Here is a 20,328-nt window from a genome sequence, read left to right as displayed (position 1 = left end):
AACAGTGAGAGGCCCGCGTACCGAAAAAAACAAAAACAAAAACTTATAGATGTATATGAAGTATTGAGCCATACTGAAAATAATTTTACAGTTCTTTGCAAGCATCTGGGTGCTGACTTAGTGATAAGTATATAGAATAAAGCAACTGAAGTGAATGAAGTAATTCCAAGATAAAGAAAAACTCATAAAAGAAATGAAGTGTTAAACTGACGATTGTGATGCTTACATTTAGATGTAACAAATGTTGTCAGATTGCTCTTACTTTTCACACTCTATAGGGACTCTGAGGATAATGTGTTTTGTTATGTACTGCAAATTTGTTGATGGTATCCTTCATTGAACAGAAATCATTAATTTTGTTGTAATAAAATATATCAATTAAGAAAAATGAAGTGTTAGTATCTTTAGTATATCAGTTAAGTGTGAGAGTTCTGACAATGGCTCAACTGTAATATTTGCAAAACCATAAAAATGTAAACCCTGAAATCTGACTTAACCAGGAAGTTGGATATTAGTATTTTAGGAATATGGCTATGGAAGTAGAGTCCCAAAGGCAAGATGAACTCTACAAGCTAAATCCTCTTCTATAATGTAAGTCAATAAGTAATATCTAACAGTGAAAAATAAAGACAGAGCTCTATAAACTACATTAGTTAGAAACGTGGAGACAGTTTTTAAAAGAGGAAGATGGAGGCATAAAGGAAGTAGTAACTGGGAACAGAAAAAAAAGGGGCATTTTTATTACCAGCTGTGTATTACTATTAGAGATTTAAAAACAAAAAAGAATTTGTCAATTATGATTCAATAAAGCTGGAGAAAAAGTAATGTAAAATAAAATAAAACCAAGACCTATTATTGCTTAAGAATGCAAGTTCTATATTTAAAAGGCCTATGTATAACCTGAACTTGGCCACTTACTAACTGCAACTCTGGGTAACTAAATAAATCTGTGTCAATTTTTTCCTTCTTTTTTTTTTTTTTTTAAATTTTATTTATTTATTTATTTATGGCTGTGTTGGGTCTTCGTTTCTGTGCAAGGGCTTTCTCTAGTTGCGGCAAGTGGGGGCCACCCTTCATCGCGGTGCGCGGGCCTCTCAGTATCGAAGCCTCTCTTGTTGCGGAGCACAGGCTCCAGATGCGCAGGCTCAGTAATTGTGGCTTACGGACTTAGCTGCTCCGCGGCATGTGGGATCTTCCCAGACCAGGGCTCGAGCTCGTGTCCCCTGCATTGGCAGGCAGATTCTCAACCACTGTGCCACCAGGGAAGCCCAATTTTTTCCTTCTTAATATAGGTATAGTAATAACAGTAACTACATGTGAGACATAATAGAGGGTAAATGAACTAATACAAGTAAGACATTTATTTTAAAAACATTTTACTTTGCTAAAATAGCAATTACAGTTTTTAAGTAATAAATATAAATGAGAAAGCAATATCTTTACAATAGATTTACAAACGAATAATCTGTATTAGTAATGTCTAAGACCTATACAAAGTGTTACCAAACTGAAAGAGAAAAATTTTGAAAAATCCTGAATATGAAATTAGTCTATTTAAAATTATTATTAATTCTAATAATAAAAGCTATGTTTCCACGCTGCTGAATCAAACTATTTTATTTGGAGACAACTGCACGCAACGTCTTTATGAAGAAGGTGAATAGAACAATTTTCTTAAAATGTTATAGATATTTAGAAGACCACTGCTCCTTACATATTCTTTCTTAGGGAGACAATGTTCAACTAATATATAAAAGAAAGAGAATTAGGGCACCTACCAGGCACCAGTGGGGGACCACAGACACCTAAGGGTATGGGAGGAACCACCAGCAACTGGGTAGGACGTGGGGCGTGGGGGGATTGAAGGAGGAGGAGAAGTGGAGGTGGAACAGGACTGGCACCCCTGAGGGGCGGCTGGGGGAGGAGAAGGGATCCGACACCTGAAGGGGGAAATTGGGGAACCACTGGGAGGGCACAGGATCAAAAGGGAGCGTGGCCAGGTTTCCCCTGCCCACTTGGGCCCCCAGGAACCTGTTGAGATACCGGGCCTGATCCCCTGCCCACTGAGGACCCCTCCAGCTGCGCAGGTCCTGAGGGAGTGGGAGGGAGAGAAGGGGGAGCAAAAGTAAAGGCTGGACCTCCTGTGGTGGGAGCTCTGAGTCCAAACTGCTGGACTAAAAGAGAACCTCAGACCCCAAGGTATATCAATCAGAGTGAGGAGTCCCGGAGGTCCTCAACTCAGCACCAAGACCCAGCTCTATCCACTGCCTGCAAACTCCAGTGCTGGATGTCTCAGGCCAAACCACCAGTAAGACAGGAATACAGCACTACCCATCAAAAACAAACAAACAAAAAAACGAAATGACAAAAAAATATGTTACAGTTGAAGGAGCAAGGTAAAAACCTATAAAACCAAATAAATGAAGACAAAATAGGCAAATTACCTGAAAAAGAATTCAGAGTAATGATAGTAAAGATGATCAAAAATCTTGGAAACAGAATGGAGAAACTACAGGAAACATTTAACAAGGATGTACAAAACTAAAGAGAAACAAACAGTGATGAAGAACACAATTAATGAAATTAAATATACTCCAGAAGGAATCAATAACAGAATAACTGAGTCAGGAGAACAAATACATGAGCTGGAAGATAAAATGGTCGAAATAACTGCCAGGAAGCAGAATAAAGAATGAAAAGAATTGAGGACAGTCTCAGAGACCTCTGGGACAACATTAAACATTCGGATTATAGGGTGCCAGAAGAAGAAAAAAAGAAAGGGTCTGAGAAAATATTTGAAGAGATTATAGTCAAAAACTTCCGTAACATGGGAAAGAAAATAGTCAATCAAGATCAGGGAGCGCAGAGAGTCCCATACAGGATAAACCCAAGGAAAAACACACCAAGATACATATTTTTTTTTTTACTTTTCATTAAAAAATTTTTTTAACATCTTTATTGGAGTATAATTGCTTTACAATAGTGTATTAGTTTCTGCTTTATAACAAAGTGAATCAGTTATACATACACATATGTTCCCATATCTCTTCCCTCTTGCATCTAAGATACATATTAATCAAACTTTCAAAAATTAAATACAAAGAAAACACATTAAAAGCAGCAAGGGAAAATCAACAAATAACATACAAGGGAATCCCCGTAAGGTTAACAGCTGATTTTTCAGCAGAAACTCTGCAAGCCAGAAAAGAGTGGCAGGACATATGTAAAGTGAAGAAAGGAAAAAACCTACAACCAAGATTACTCTACCCAGCAAGGATCTCATTCAGATTTGACGGATAAATTAAAACCTTTACAGACGAGCAAAAGTCAAGAGAATTTAGCACCAACAAACCAGGTTTACAACAAACACTAAGGGAACTTCTCTAGGCATGAAACACAAGAGGAGGAAACGACCTACAAAAACAAACAAAAAACAATTAAGAAAATGATAATAGGAACATACATATCAATAATTATCTTAAATGTAAATGGATTAAAGGCTCCAACCAAAAGACAAATACTGGTTGAATGGATACAAAAACAAGACCTGTACATATGATGTCTACAAGAGACCTACTTCAGACCTAGGGACACATACAGACTGAAAGTGAGGGGATGGAAAAAGATATTCCATGCAAATGAAAATCAAAAGAAAGCTGGAGCAGCAGTTCTCATATCAGACAAAATAGACTTTAAAATAAGGACTATTAAAAGAGACAAAGAAGGACACTACATAATGATCAAGGGATCAGTCCAAGAAGAAGATATAACAACTGTAAATATTTATGCACCCAACATAGGGGCACCTCAATACATAAGGCAAATACTAACAGCCATAAAAGGGGAAATCGACAGTAACAAAATCACAGTAAGGAAGTTTAACACCCCACTTTCACCAATGGACAGATCATCCAAAATGAAAATAAATAAGGAAACACAAGCTTTAAGTGACACATTAAACAAGGTGGATTTAATTGATACTTATAAACAATAACATAAACAACATCCAAAAACAACAGAATACACTTTCATCTCAAGTTCTCAAGGAACATTCTCCAGGATAGATGATCTCCTGGGTCACAAATCAAGCCTTAGTAAATTTAAGAAAACTGAAATTGTATCAAGTACCTTTTCCGATCACAACGCTGTGAGCCTAGAATCAGTTATGAGAAAAAATCTGTAAAAAATAAAAACACATGGAGCCTAAACAGTACGCTACTAAATAACCAAGAGATCACTGAAGAAATCAAAGAGGCAGTAAAAAAATACCTAGAAACAAATCACAATGAACACACGACAACCCAAAACCTATGGGATGCAGCAAAAGCAGTTCTAAGAGGGAACTTTATAGCAATACAATCCTACCTCAAGAAACAAGAAACATCTCAAATAAACAACAAAGCCTTACACCAACTGGAGAAAGAACAACAACAACAAAAAAAACCCCCCAAAGTTAGCAAAAGGAAAGAAATCATAAATTTCAGATCAGAAATAAATGAAAAGGAAATGAAGGAAACAATAGCAAAGAACAATAAAAGTAAAAGCTGGTTCTTCAAGAAGTTAAACAACATTGATAAACCATTAGCCAGACTCATCAAGAAAATGGGGAGATGATTCATATCAACAGAATTAGAAATGACAAACGAGAAGTAACAACTGACACTGCAGAAATACAAAGGATCATAAGAGATTACAACAAGCAACTATATGCCAATAATATGGACAATCTGGAAGAAATGGAAAAATTCGTAGAAGAGCACAACCTTCTGAGACTGAACCAGGAAGAAACAGAAAATATGAACAGACCAGTCACAAGCACTGAAATTGAAATTGTGATTAAAAATCTTCCAACACACAAAAGCCCAGGACCAGATGGCTTCACAGGCGAATTTTATCAAACATTTACAGAAGAGTTAACACCTATCCTTCTCAAACTCTTCCAAAATATAGCAGAGGGAGGAACACTCCCAACTCATTCTATGAGGCCACTATCAACCTGATACCAAAACCAGACAAAGATGTCAAAAAAAAGAAAACTACAGGCCAATATCACTGATGAAGATAGATGCAAAAATCCTCAACAACATACTGGCAAACAGAATCCAACAGCACATTAAAAGGATCATACACCATGATGAAGTGGGGTTTTTCCCAGGAATGCAAGGATTCTTCAATATATGCAAATCAATCAATGTGATACACCATATTAACAAATTGAAGGATAAAAACCATATGACAATCTCAATAGATACAGAAATAGTTTTTGACAAAATTCAACACCCATTTGTGATAAAAACACTCCAAAAAGTAGGCATAGAAGGAACTTACCTCAACATAATAAAGGCCATATAGGACAAACCCACAGCCAACATCATTCTCAATAGTGAAAACTGAAACCATTTCCTCTAAGATCAGGAACAAGACAAGGTTACCCACTCTCACCACTATTATTCAACATAGTTTTGGAAGTTTTAGCCACAGCAACGAGAGACGAAAAAGAAATAAAAGAAATCCAAATCGGAAAAGAAGTAGTAAAACTGTCACTGTTTGCAGTTGAAGTGATACTATATGTAGAGAATCCTATAGATGCTACCAGAAAACTACTAGAGCTAATCAATGAATTGGGTAAAGTAGCAGGATACAAAATTAATGCACAGAAGTCTCTTGAATTTCTATACAGTAATGATGAAAAATCTGAAACAGAAATTAGCGAAACTCTCCCATTTACCACTGCAACAAAAAGAATAAAATACCTAGGAGTAAACCTACCTAAGGAGACAAAGACCTGTATGCAGAAAACTATAAGACACTGATGAAAGAAATTAAAGATGATACAAAAAGATGGAGAGATATACTATGTTCTTGGATTGCAAGAATCAACAATGTGAAAATGACTATACTAACCAAAGCAATCTACAGATTCAATGCAATCCCTATCAAACTACCAATGGCATGTTTCACAGAACTAGAACAAAAAATTTCACAAGTTGTATGGAAGCACAAAAGACCCTGAATAGACAAAACATTCCTGAGAAAGAAAAACAGAGCTGGAGGAATCAGGCTCCCGGACTTCAGACTATACTACAAAGCTACAGTAATCAACACAGTATGGTACTGGCACAAAAACAGAAATATAGATCAATGGAACAAGATCGTAAGCCCAGAGATAAACCCACGCACATATGGTCACCTAATCTATGACAAAGGAGGCAAGAACATATAATGGAGAAAAGACAGCTTCTTCAATAAGTGGTGCTGGGAAAACTGGACAGCTACATGTAAAAGAATGCAATCAGAACACTCCCTTACACCGTACACAAAAATAAACTCAAAATGGATTAAAGACCTAAATGTAAGGTGAGACACTATAAAACTCTTAGAGGAAAGCATAGGCAGAACACTCTATGACATCAGTCACAGCAAGATCCTTTTGGACCCACCTCCTAGAGAAATGGAGATAAAAAGAAAAATAAACAAATGTGACCTAATGAAACTTAAAAGTTTTTGCACAGCAAAGGAAACCATAAAAAAGATGAAAAGACAACCCTCAGAATGGGAGACAATATTTTCAAATGAAGCAACTGACAAAGGATTAATCTCCAAAATATACAAGTAGCTCATGCAGCTCAATATCAAAAAGAAAACCAAACAACCCAATGCAAAAATGGGCAGAAGACCTAAATAGACATTTCTCCAAAGAAGATCTATAGATTGTCAAGAAACACATGAGAGGGTGCTCAACATCACTAATCAGTAGAGAAATACAAATCAAAACTACAATGAGGTATCACCTCACACCACTCAGAATGGCCATCATGAAAATCTACAAACAATAAATGCTGGGGAGGGTGTGGAGAAAAGGGAACCTTCTTGTACTGTTGGTGGGAATGTAAATTGATACAGCCACTATGGAGAACAGTATGGAGGTTCCTTAAAAAACTACAAATAGGGGCCTCCCTGGTGGCGCAGTGGTTGAGAGTCCGCCTGCCGATGCAGGGGATACGGGTTCGTGCCCCGGTCTGGGGGGATCCCATATGCCGCGGAGCGGCTGGGCCCGTGAGCCATGGCCGCTGGGCCTGCGCGTCCGGAGCCTGTGCTCCGCAACGGGAGAGGCCACAACAGTGAGAGGCCCGCATACCGCAAAAAGGAAAAAAAAAAAAAAAAAAAAAAAAGAAAAAAAAAAAAAAACTACAAATAGAACTACCATACAACACAGCAATCCCACTACTGGACATATACCCTGAGAAAACCATAATTCAAAAAGAGTCACATACCACAATGTTCATTTCAGCTCTATTTACAATAGCCAGGACATGGAAGCAACCTAAGTGTCCATCGACAGATGAATGGATAAAGAAGATGTGGCACATATATACAATGGAATATTACTCAGCCATAAAAAGAAACGAAATTGAGTTATTTGTAGTGAGGTAGATGGACCTAGAGACTGTCATACAGAGTGAAGTAAGTCAGAAAGAGAAAAACAAATACCATATGCTAACACATATATATGGAATCCAAAAAAATAAATATGCTTCTGAAGAACCTAGGGGCAGGACAGGAATAAAGACACAGACGTAGAGAATGGACTTGAGGACACAGGGAGGGGGAAGCGTAAGCTGGGACGAAGTGAGAGAGTAGCATGGACATATATACACTACCGAATGTAAAACAGATAGCTAGTGGGAAGCAGCTGCATGGTACAGGGAGACCAGTTCAGTGCTTTGCTACCACCTAGAGGGGTGGGATAAGCAGGGTGGGAGGGAGACGCAGAGGGAGGGGATATAGGGATATTCATATGCATATAACTGATTCACTTTGTTATACAGCAGAAACTAACACAACACTGTAAAGCAAATATACTCCAATAAAGATGTTAAAAAAAAAAAAAAGAGAGAGACTCTATGAAGATCAGCATTTTGGGTAATTTTAGAAATGTTTCTAAGAACCTAGTTTTTTCAATTCAGCCTCTTAAATAGACTTCATACTTTCTTTGTTATATCATTATATTGACCATTGTATATTAACAGCCGTTTTGAAACAATAAGATATCCTTCCCATTGTACCACTAATATTTATTAAAAATTATTGGTTATAAAAAAACACTACTAACCTTTTGATGAAATGGGGGAGAAGTGTTTTAAAAATTTGTATACATATCTAAAAGCTTGGTCCAGAGATAAACACTTAAAAGTGTGTGAAATTGTCTTGAACTCTAAGGAAAGCAAAATAGTTCATAGACCTCCCCCATCTCCCTCCAAATAGAATAATAATTATGAATAGAGACTGACCTCATAGCAACCACTAACTTTCATTGTAAATTGAGGAATTTAACCACCCAGTGTGTGACATCAATGGGATTTATAGTCTCAAAGTAATTTGCCTGAACACACCCAACAATACCACACTTACACTTATAAAAATGTCCTGGCATCTTGGATATAAGGTCTGGAAGAACACGCGATCTTCTTTGCTGGTTCAATCCTGCGCTCATCACTACTGTGTGCACACCCAGTTATTTATGATCCCCTCCCTGGCTTAACTGCAAAAGCACCCCACCATTCTAAGGAGCCAGACACATTTTAGGATTTTCTGGAGAAAACAATGATATAAAATTCCACAATTTTTCTGAATAGCTAGTCTTTTAAAACAGGCACAGTACATACCTACTTATATGGTGTTTTAAAAGCATTTCCAAAGGTTTCTTTTTCAAAACACTTCAGGGAACAAATAGAGGGGCATAGTAGGGATAATTTAGTAGTTCCCTAACAGAGAAAAGAGAGTAACTGGACATAAAACAAGCTTTGTTGGGAAAACTTTGCAGAAATGTATATACAGTTCATTGCTAGGGTGGACTAGATATGGTGAGATGATCCTGATTGGTAGGACACAAAATGGGGGAACACAGGCATCACAGGGAAGTAGAGATAGTATATCAGAATGGTTACAAGCCCAGTCTGGAGCCCTGCTGCATGGATTTGAACTCCAGCTCTGTCACTTACTAGCGGTGTGCTGAACAGTTGATTTACCCATCGTGTGCCTGAGTTTACTCATCTGTGTAATAGAGACAATGCTAGTACCAACTTCTTAGGATTGCAGTGAAGAATAAATTGACTCCTGGTTGTGTTTAGAATAAGAGAAGCTTGCAGAAAGAACATCCACATGGGCAACCAAAGGTGTAATTTTCTTGCTCCTCGATTTGGCCCAGGTCTGTCTCCAATTATTTCTTTTTCCCCAGATTTGCTGCACTGTGGCCTTTTTAGAGATTATTTCACATCTGCGTGAAATACTTCATGCGAAAATTCGGGCAGAGGGCTGACCTCACTCAAAGGAGGATTAACTGGTAAATGATTGCCAAGCACTTGGAACACTTGAAGTGTTCCAAAAATGTTGCTTGTTAATTTTCCTCGTCCTGAGAAGGGCCAGCTGATGACAATTCTAGGCTGAAGTATCTCATGTCACATAAATACCTAATCCAAAGTTGTTGTGAAATTTCCAGTTTGCAAGTGGCCAGAGGGCACAGGAAGAAGACATTCACTGAAGAGCAGCACATTCTGCACCTGGCATAAGATTAGCAGCTGCTTAAGGAAAATGTTATTTCCGGCATTTGGTTTTCAGTTTGATTTATTTTTTCACATTTTTCACATCTGACTGGTTAAATGAGCCTCACATAGCAATCTTCCTGTCATATAAGAAGATCATGTGGTGAAACACAGTATTATCTAAGAAAAATCTGCCAGATTGAGACTATGGAAATAAATTAGATTTTTTGTGTGTTCAGTACGTCCTGCAGATGACAGCACATTCACAATTTTTATTGTATTATAATCCTTTAGAAAAGATACTTAATGGTCCCAAAGGCATCTTCAGCAAAAGTACAAGGTGAAATCTAAAAGGAGGCAGTTTTCATGGAATTGTGAATTGCACAGGAGTACCATCGAGAGATAAATATTCATAAGTCATTAACAAATTCCAGATCAGTTCATGATTATTCATCATGAGAGCACATGTACTTGATTTTATATGAATTATTCATTGGCTTTGTTTATGAACATCTTTAACTGATTAATGGCAAATCTTGATGAATATTCCTGAATTGTTCAAACCGAAGCATAGATCATAATGAATGAAGTCATGCATTGCTTTTCAGGAGTGTGAGATGAATAACTGGTACAGGAAGAAAAACAAGAAATTGCAATGGTTTTGCAAATATGTCTGGTTTGGAAATCTGGGGGCTCAGCTTTAGATTAGTAACACATTGACAATCAACATCCCACCCTTTAGGCTAAGAGTCAAGGCTTCAGCCTCCAAAAAGGTGACGGAAGATGGTGCCAGGAAACATGCCTCAAGCACTTTAGGGTTTCTCTGGTCCATCTTTCTGAAACCAGGCCTTGTAGATCATGCATTTAAATAGCTTCTTCAAATATGGCATTTAATTCTAATTTACCCAATAATATTACTTTTTATTTGTATTATACTATGGTAATTACTGTAAAAATTAACATGAGATTTGTCCTCTTAATAGATTTTTAAGTGTATAATACAATATTATTAACTCTAGGCATGAAAGCGTACAGCAGATCTCGAGAATGTATTCAGCTTGCATTACTGAAACTCCATACCCATTGGTTAGAAGCTTCCCATTTTCTCTTCCCTCCTGTCCCTGGCAACCACCATTCTGCTCCCTACTTCTGTGAGTTTGACTACTTTAGATATCTCATAAAAGTGGAATCATGCTGTATTTATCCTTCTGTGGATGGCTTATTTCATTTAGCATGTCATTAAAGTTCATCCATGTTTTCACATATTGCACAATTTCCTTCTTTTTTTAAGGCTGAATAATATTCCATTGTGTCTTTATACCACATTTTCTTAATCCAGTCATCCACTGATGGATATTTAGATTGGCTTCCATATCTGGCTATTGTGAATAGTGCTGCAATATGGGAGTGCTACTATCTCTTTGAGACCCTAATTTCAATTATTTTAGATAAATACCCAGAAGTGAGATTGCTGGATCATGAGGTAGTTTTATTTTTAATCTTTTGAGGGACCTCCATACTGTTTTCCATAGTGGCTTCACCATTTTGCATTCCAAAAAATGAAAAAAATGCAAACTGGTACAAGGGTTCCAATTTCTTCACATCCTCAACACTTATTGTCTTTTTCCTTTAATATCCATCCTAACAGGCAGGAAGTGATACCTCACTGTAGTTATGATTTGTATTTACCTAATGATTAATTATGTTGACCATCTTTTCATAAACCTGTTGGCCATTTGTATTTCTTCTTTGGAAACATGTCTATTCAAATCCTTAGTTCATTTTTTAATGCTACTGTTAGTTGTTTCAATCTATTGATTGTTTCTTTTTCTGTGGAGAAGATTTTTAGTTTGATTGGAATACTTAATATTGTTAAAATGTCCATACTACCAAAAGCAATCTATAGATTCAATGAAATCCTTATCAAAATCCCAATGGCATTTTTTATAGATGTAGAAAAAAAAAATCTAATCTGTATTTGGAAGCACAAAAGACCCAAATAACCCAAAAACCTGGAGAAGGGAGGACAAAGCTGAAGGCATCACACGTCCTTGTTTCAAAATATATTACAAAGCTACAGTAATTAAAACAGTATGGTATTAGCATAAGGAAAGACATTTAGACCAAAAGAACAGAAAACCCAGAAATAAATCCACACATCATATGGTCAACTGATCTTTGATGAGGATGCCAAGAATGCACAATGAGGAAAGGCTGGTCTCTTCAATAAATGGTGTTTAGAAAACCAGATATCCCCATGCATAAAAGTGGAATTGGACCCTGATCTTCCACCATAAACAAAAATCAACTTAATATTGATTAGGGGCTTCCCTGGTGGCGCAGTGGTTGAGAGTCCACCTGCCGATGCAGGGAACATGGGTTCGTACCCCGGTCCGGGAGGATCCCACATGCTGTGGAGCGGCTGGGCCCGTGAGCCATGGCCACTGAGCCTGCGCGTCCGGAGGCTGTGCTCCGCAACGGGAGAGGCCACAACAGTGAGAGGCCCACGTACCATAAAAAAAAAAAAAAAAAATTGATTAAAGACTTAAACATAACTCCCCAAACTATAAAGCTTCTAGATGAAAACACAGGCAGAAAAGCTTCATGACATCTTGGCAATGATTTCACAGATAAAACACCAAGGCACAGGCAACAAAAGAAAAAATAGGCAAAAACTGGAACTACACCAATAATATTCTTGACCACGAAAAATAACCTTATTTTTTCATAAGAATTGACGTTTCTTGATGATAGATTATTTTAAAGCCAGTCAATGAAGTACATTTAAAAATGAAAAAATTAAAAGAGAAAACAGTCTATGTTTTCTTTTTCCTATGTTAAAACTTACTAGAATCCTGGCATATATTTATGTGTATTCGTAAATCAATTTTCACATATATTTTTATTTCTGTATTTTCAACCTGACTTCTGGCATACCAAGATATTTGTACTAAAATAACATTTTATGATGGAATTGGAAAATAACATTCTCATATTATTAATTCGAATGACACTAAAATACTAAAGGTAAATTTATTTTGTGGCACAGGCATGAGTCAGAGTTTATTACTAAGTTATTCTTAGAATAGTCTATTGAATCAGAGCAAGTCACAGAATGAAGACAGATCCTTTGGGAAGTCTGGATAAAGGAAAAAACTGGATAATAAAATGAAGTAGGTAGTAAAACCAAGTGAAAACATGAAACAAGGTATCTAGGAGGAACATTTTATTGATGTTAGATATATTACTGTTCTTGATTTTTATATTTTGAAAAGTACAAGGGATAAATCACAAGCCATAAGGAAGAAAGTTTCCCTTGTATCCATGGCTTACTTCTCCTAAAATTTTTGTGGATGCCCTGAACCTGGTAAACTGCTTGACAATTCCAAAAATCTCAGTATATTCTGCTTAAGGCCAATCAAATTGCCACACCACATCTCTTGGTATTAATTTTATTAGGTTAGTGATTCCCAATCAGGTTATAGGTTTCAATCATCTGTATGGATTTTTGAACACATATACACTTTGAATGAGAATTTTTGAGGGAGAGATATTATGTATGTTTAGGTTAATATGTTCCACAGATGATTATAATCCCTTATACATAGGTGGTAGACTGTTTTCATTATTGACTTTATTCTACTCTCCACCCAGTGTCCATGTTTTTTGACCTAAAACCAAACAGTACTCTCCCACCCTTACTATGGACTTGGGCATAAAACTTGCTTTGGCCAATGGAATATTAGCAAGTGTTTTAAAAACAGAGACTTGAGAAGTACTTCCAAGCTTTCAATTGTGCCCTTGCATCTCTGTCCTCACTAAGAGAATATGCTCAACCCAGACATTTAAGGGCACATGGAGCAGAGTCAGTTGCACCAGTTTTCCCATAGCCAGCCTACATCAGTTTATAGCTGGCTGATTCCCAGACCTGAGAATAAGTTCAGCCAAAATGGACAGAACTCCCCAGCTAACCCCAGCTAAATCACTGAACTGCAGGCTCATGGTCTAATAAATGCTTATTGTTTTTAGCCATTGAGTTTTCATGTATTTGACAATTCAGCATTAGATTGTCCAAAGAAAGTTGATATACCATTTTAAGCAATAAATTATTTTAGCTTGATTCCAATTTATACCTCCAATTACAATTCTTTGGAAAAGGCCAAAGTAATGTAGGAGAGTTACAGAAAATATAGTTAGGTGATGAGCATATTTAGTGAGAAATATTTTAACTTAGTGATTTTGATCATTTGAACCACCAAATATGATTAACACATGATGCATATGGTAAAAATTTTAATCCCTTATCATTCCATCATAAATGCCACAGAATATCCATTGAGTCTAATAAAATCTGTATCTAAAAAACGGCTAAGGGCTTCCCTGGTGGCGCAGTGGTTTAGAGTCTGCCTGCCGATGCAGGGGACACGGGTTCGTGCCCCAGTCTGGGAAGATCCCACATGCTGCAGAGCGGCTGGGCCCGTGAGTCATGGCCGCTGAGCCTGCGCCTCCGGAGCCTGTGCTCTGCAATGGGAGAAGCCACAACAGTGAGAGGCCCGTGTACTGCAAAAAACAAACAAACAAACAAACAAAAAACCAAAAAAAAAACCCCGCTAAAATCTGTATCTAAAAATCAGCTAAATAAACAATGGGGTAATGTATAAAAATTCTAAGAATCATTTTATTCATTGATCTATTATGTTTTAAGAATAATATTTTTGCTATTCTACTGTATAAAAATAAATGTGAATTATGATATACATATACTCTATATGTATACACATATAGAAAATAAAATAAATAGCATAATAATAATGATAAAAAATTACTGTCTAACCTCTTAAAATATAAACAATCTTAATATTAATATTAGAAAGCATATTCTCTATTATATAACATGCTATTTGATTGACCACAATTGTTTTCCAAGTTTTTAGAAACTAATATGTCATGAATCTGTTTGGCTATAATTAAAGATTCCTTTTTTTTTTAATAGCATTTTAACGAGTTTGTGTATATGTTTGTGTGTAGTTTGTATTTATATCTTCTCCACATTTGTGTGTATGTAGAGAAGATATACTATGAATATAGAGATGCATTATACAGAGATGACACATTGCATATGGAGAGAAAATATATCATGTATACATTATTATGTATATAGAAAAGAGAAAGATGCAAAACATAGCCAAATATGTTCCATCTAGAGAGTAAAATAAGGAACAGAAATCAGAAAAAAAAAGCTGAGAAGAAAAAGTCAGAGAAGTAAGAAGAAAATCAGAAAAGTATGATGTTCTGTAAATTAGAGAAGTCAGAAAGCTTTTCTATTTATGGACTTAAGTGATCTCAGCTTTTCTCATGACAACGCAAAAGAAAAAGAAAAGGCAAAACAGTTGAAAAGAAAGGAAAAGGTATTTTTATAGCTAGCTAGGTCTGAGTGGTATTAAAGATTTTACTAAAATGTCAGTTCCCATTCAATATCTATCTGGTCTCACCTACACTGTTCTAGTAATGTTGGGAGACTCTGGGAACACCATTAAGTGCTAGTAGATGAGAAATTATTGAAGCATCAAGTTGAGACACATGATCTCTTAAGTCAAAGAGAAGGTCATTTTGCCATCAGTGCTAATAGACAGAGAGACCATGTCCTGGACAACATTTTCTGTCCAATATCCTATCAGAATAATCAAGCCATTTTCCTTTTAGTCAGTTTAACACAGGTTTTTAAAACAGTTTTTTAAATTTTTATTTTAGGACAAGCTGCAAGATTCATTACGTTTAGACTGAGGCAACTCAAGTATCAGGAGTCTGTTTTACTTGGTGGTATCAGGCTCCAACTGTCTTATTCATTTTGGGATTGTCTCCTCAGGGCTACACATTTTAGCATCAATCACTATTGCAAACTGAAGCAGGAAGGTGAAGAGGCAGCAGAAAAAAGAAAGTGTAGAATGAAGTATATAAACAAATTGTGGCAGGGCAATTACACCCAAGCCAGCAGATTCATAGTCAGAAAACCATTTATCTGGCACATATCTGGCTTATTCAATAGGCAAAGTGTCAAAACAGGTAGATATGTGGAAGAACTACTGTTAACTGTCTCTCAGAGCAGATAATGATGGAATTTAGGAAAACAACACTTGTTTTCACCTATGCATATGCTCCTCAGTAATTCTATCCTACAAAAAATCCCCACCACTCCTCCTTTTATTTCCCTACTTGCCCCAGTATCATAATTCTCTAAGTTTTTTTTTAATTCCCTTTCAAGCACCCTTCTTCATTTTGATTTTTAAAAATGTTTATTTCAGGCTTCATAAATAACAGGGTTTCAAATAACTGTATTTACATTTGTGGGCAAACAGAATACATGGTCATGGACTAATGTAAGTCATTTTAATGAAAAACTTGAATTATCACAGTATAAACTTGTCAGGGGTTTTTTTGTTTGTTCGTTTTTTGTTTTTGTGGTATGCGGACCTCTCACTGTTGTGGCCTCTCCCGTTGCGGAGCACAGGCTCCGGATGCGCAGGCTCAGCGGCCATGGCTCACGGGCCCAGCCGCTCCACAGCATGTGGGATCCTCCCGGACCGGGGCATGAACCCGTGTCCCCTGCTTCAGCAGGTGGACTCTCAACCACTGCGCCACCAGGGAAACCCTAAACTTGTCATGTTTTAATGAAGTCAGTTGATTCATTTCATTTGATGTTTGTAAATTATTTGGGCTGTTACAACTTTGCTCATGTGAAACAGAGATACTCAAAATTTCCCATGTTACCATGAATCTTTTCTTGGATCCACTGGGGTCATACTCAGACATGATCTTCATGGTTTACTTAATGCCTCTTTTAGGATTGTTAGAGATTCTTGCAGTGTATTCTCTTTTGAATCACTGTCTTGCTCATATCCTTTACAAAAAATAGAGCCATATCTGAAACTGAGCTGGAGTCCAGGGTCAAGGTGAGAACTTCAATGTTTATGGGACTCAACAATGCTGGCTTAAATTCTATAGATTTTTAAAGATCTGGATGACAAAAAATTCTACATTTTTTCAAAAGATTTATTATTTATTTTTATTTATTTTTTGGTTGTGTAGGGTCTTAGCTGCGACACAGGGGATCTTCGTTGAGGCATGAGGGATCTCTTTTGTTGCGGCGTGGGCTCTTTGTTGCTGTGCACCGGCTTCTCTCTACTTGTGGTGTGCGGGTTTTCTCTTCTCTAGTTGTGGTGCGCGGATTCTAGAGCGCATTGGCTCTGTAGTTTGCAGCACATGGGCTCTCTAGCTGAGGCGCGCGAGCTCAGCAGTTGTGGCACGTGGGCTTAGTTCCCTGACCAGTGATCGAACCCACAACCCCTGCATTGTAAGGCAGATACTGTACCACTGGACCACCAGGGAAATCCCAAAATTCTACATTTTTTGTAAAGTTATGCTTTATTAAATTTTGCATATGACTGGATAAAGATTCTCCTATCTTGAAAATAGTTTAAGAAAAAAAGAGAAAACATTTTGAAGCAAAATAATGTAACCCATCTTTGAAAAGCACTAAAATGCTCTTACCAAAAAAAAAAAAAAAGCATGAAGTTTGCTGAAGAGAAGGAAAGTTCAATTATAACTTTTATAAATTTTTAAAATAAATATTATGCTTTTTAGAAATTAAAAAATCTCTATTATTTAAAAACATGTGTACTCCCAGTTATATTACTTACAAGCCAAGTGGCTTTAGGAAAGTTACCTTGTCCTCTTCTTTATCTCTAAAGTGGGTTCTCAGATCGAGTTGTATAAATGAAAAACTATACATGAAATTCTTCGTACTTGAGCTGAATAAATAACTACAAAGAGAGCTGTTCTGTGCTATTAGGGTCAAAGAAGCACTTATGGTGCATCTATTATCAGTGACATGAAAACAATTTAGGGGGTTAATGAAAACAGTTTATTGGGCCTTTTATCATATGACATAACAATGTTGTCAATATTTTTAATCAATTTTAATTCTCTGTTTTTTGCCATCTATTCAGAGAAAGTGACATTTTAACTAATACCAGAAGGAAGGAGGTGAGTGAGTCCACGCATACTTGAAGAAAAGAGCCGTCTATGAGGGGGAACAATTTAGAGTTAAGACTGTAAACTGGAGCATGCTGGTATATTTCAGGAACAGCAAGAAGGCAATTGTTGCTGGAACAAGTAAAAAAGGAGGAGCTTAGTAGGACATGAAAGAGGCTAGGGAGGCTAGATCATATATGTCTCATTGGCCTCGGTAAGGAAATCACAATACTTTGAGGAAAGTATGTAGCTTTCCTTAAACTTAATATGAATAATTGATTTATGGCAGCATGAGATGTCAATATACATGTGAAAAAAATTAAAGAAAATATATTAAATCACCACTTCTAAACCATTGCTGAACACTTCTAAGTAAAACTCAATCACGTAATTACTATATTATCCTGTTATAATTTTAAACTATTCTACTACAGACCATATAGAATCTAAGAAGAAATTCATCTAAACTCTTACCAATATAATAAAGACAATTTAAAAATCTTAATTTCAAGACAAATACAGTGAATAAGTTATTTTTAAAATGGGCAATAATTAGCATATAAATTTAATATAAATGATACCATAGGAATATGACTTTCTAGTATCAAAAAGTAAGAATCAAGTCATTATTAGGAAGTTCTTTTCTTCTTTCCACTACGATAGCACCATGGACAGTGACTAGCCAACACCAATAGTTAAGCCCAGTCTGTTGGTTAATATGGAAAATTCATAAACACCACCAAGATTTTTAAAGAAGACTCAACTACATTATAAGGTTTTGAGACAATAATTAAAATCAGACATTTGATTTAGTTCCTAAGCTTCAAGAAAAAGCATAGTATAATGTAAAGAAAATTGAACCAGGAATAAAGACAAGTATTTAAACACAGATCTAAATAAAGTTCTAAATACAGAAAGTCAGGGCTTCCCTGGTGGCGCAGTGGTTGAGAGTCCGCCTGCTGATGCAGGGGACACGGGTTCGTGCCCCGGTCTGGGAAGATCCCACATGCCGCGGAGCGGCTGGGCCCGTGAACCATGGCTGCTGAGCCTGCGCGTCCGGAGCCTGTGCTTTGCAATGGGAGAGGCCACAACAGTGAGAGGCCCACATACCACAAACAAAAAAAAACAAAACAAAACAAAAAATACAGAAAGCCAGGCTATCTTTGGTAAGCCAATTAACATTTCTGGAGTTCACTGTATTCATTGTAAAATGATGAGATGGAAAGAAAATTCAGGAAATGTTATCTTAGGTCCTCTCTGCTCTAAACTTGAATAATATTACCTAAAAGTTGTCCTATAAACTTGGATGAATGCAACCCTAATTTACATACCCATGCCATTGATATAAACTTTCAATGCTTTCAAATCCACTCAGAAAGAATGTCTAACACAAATAACTGCTTCAATATATTGAATACTGAGCATCAACTATATGGAAGTTAGAGAAGAACCAAACCAAGCTAACTTGGCAGTACAGAAATTTCATATTGCATATAAAAAGATCAGAGGCAGAATGATTGGCTTATTTAGTGGATACATAAAATGATAATGAGTCAGTCTTTCTATGCTTTTTCTCTGCCTACAGGTATGTTGACCAATTCTTTTATGCTGGCTCAACTCATGTTCCCAAAATAAGTGCCAAAATTTCAGGTGTCACAAAAGAATCCATCAGAGAGAAGACTTTTATTTTGCCTCTACTTTTCCTTGCTAGCAGTGAGAATAACAAGTCTTTTCCAGAATCCTCCTTGCAGATTTTTCCTCATCTCTATTGAGCCAGAAGTGAACCACATGTTTGAGCCATCAGCATGAAAACTGAATTATAATCATAGGCTTAGCTGAACAAAATTAGCCCCTGGTATGTACATTCTGAAATATATGACCTTCTCTTTAGTATATGGCTGTCCAGTGCCTGAGCAGAATTAGAGTTCTGTTAACAAGAAAAATGAGAAATGGCTATAAAGTCTACACAGGTTCTACCCCATTCTGTATTCTTCTTTCTATGCAAGCTGACATTGACAGACATGTGCAACTGCTTTGCAATGAGGCATCATTTAGGAAACTGACCATCTCTTAATAGGAAGACTCTTCATCCATGGCTTTTCAAACGCTTTTGAGTTTTATCAATTATGAGCATCACTACTGTATGACTTTAGATTAACAAATATGATTAATATCTTATTAGTGCAGTGCTTATAACTCTAGTTCAACTGATAGTTTGTTGACGAGTATTGCAACCACCCTATTTTATACATTTATTCCACCAAATTTATCCCAAAAGCTTATTAATAAACCATGACATTTCCAGTCACTCTCATTTGCAATTGAATGCTAAATTGTACCCAAAAATATTTACTAAATTATCTTTTACCAGGTGTAACGTTATCTTACCTAAAATGAGATTTCTCCTTAAAATTCCATTTTATCATTTCCCTCAATCCTAATACCCCTAAGATTTACATTTTAAGTTTTCTTAATGCTAATAACACTAAATCCTATGATTTAAATATGAAGCGCAATTGACTTAAAATATTAATGCAATTATTCACTTAAAATCTTCTTCAAATCATCATAAGAGAGTACACCTTAGTTTTCTTTGTCAGGAGAGCCATTAGCACCTGAATAGCATAAAAATTTTCAAGTAACATATGAAATGTGAAATTTTACTTTCCAAAGCAAAGCCCTAAGCCAATGAGGAGGTATTAAGCATTATTAGCCTTACTTTATCAGTGACACAGGGCAACAGATTTGCCACACT

General features: G+C 36.5%; 1 protein-coding gene across 1 annotated transcript in view; it reads right to left on the bottom strand.

Moving 5' to 3' along the window:
- Positions 1 to 20,328, bottom strand: part of DGKB (diacylglycerol kinase beta) — a gene marked incomplete at its 3' end in the record, with an annotated part of 923,203 nt that overhangs the window by 859,225 nt on the left and 43,650 nt on the right. The window lies entirely within an intron of this gene.

This window comes from Mesoplodon mirus (assembly GCF_964341445.2).
Source record: "Mesoplodon mirus genome assembly, chromosome: 9".
Taxonomy (NCBI): Eukaryota; Metazoa; Chordata; class Mammalia; order Artiodactyla; family Ziphiidae; genus Mesoplodon; species Mesoplodon mirus.
The sequence above is the reverse complement of the archived record's forward strand: the minus strand, read 5'-3'. Positions and strand labels throughout refer to the sequence as shown.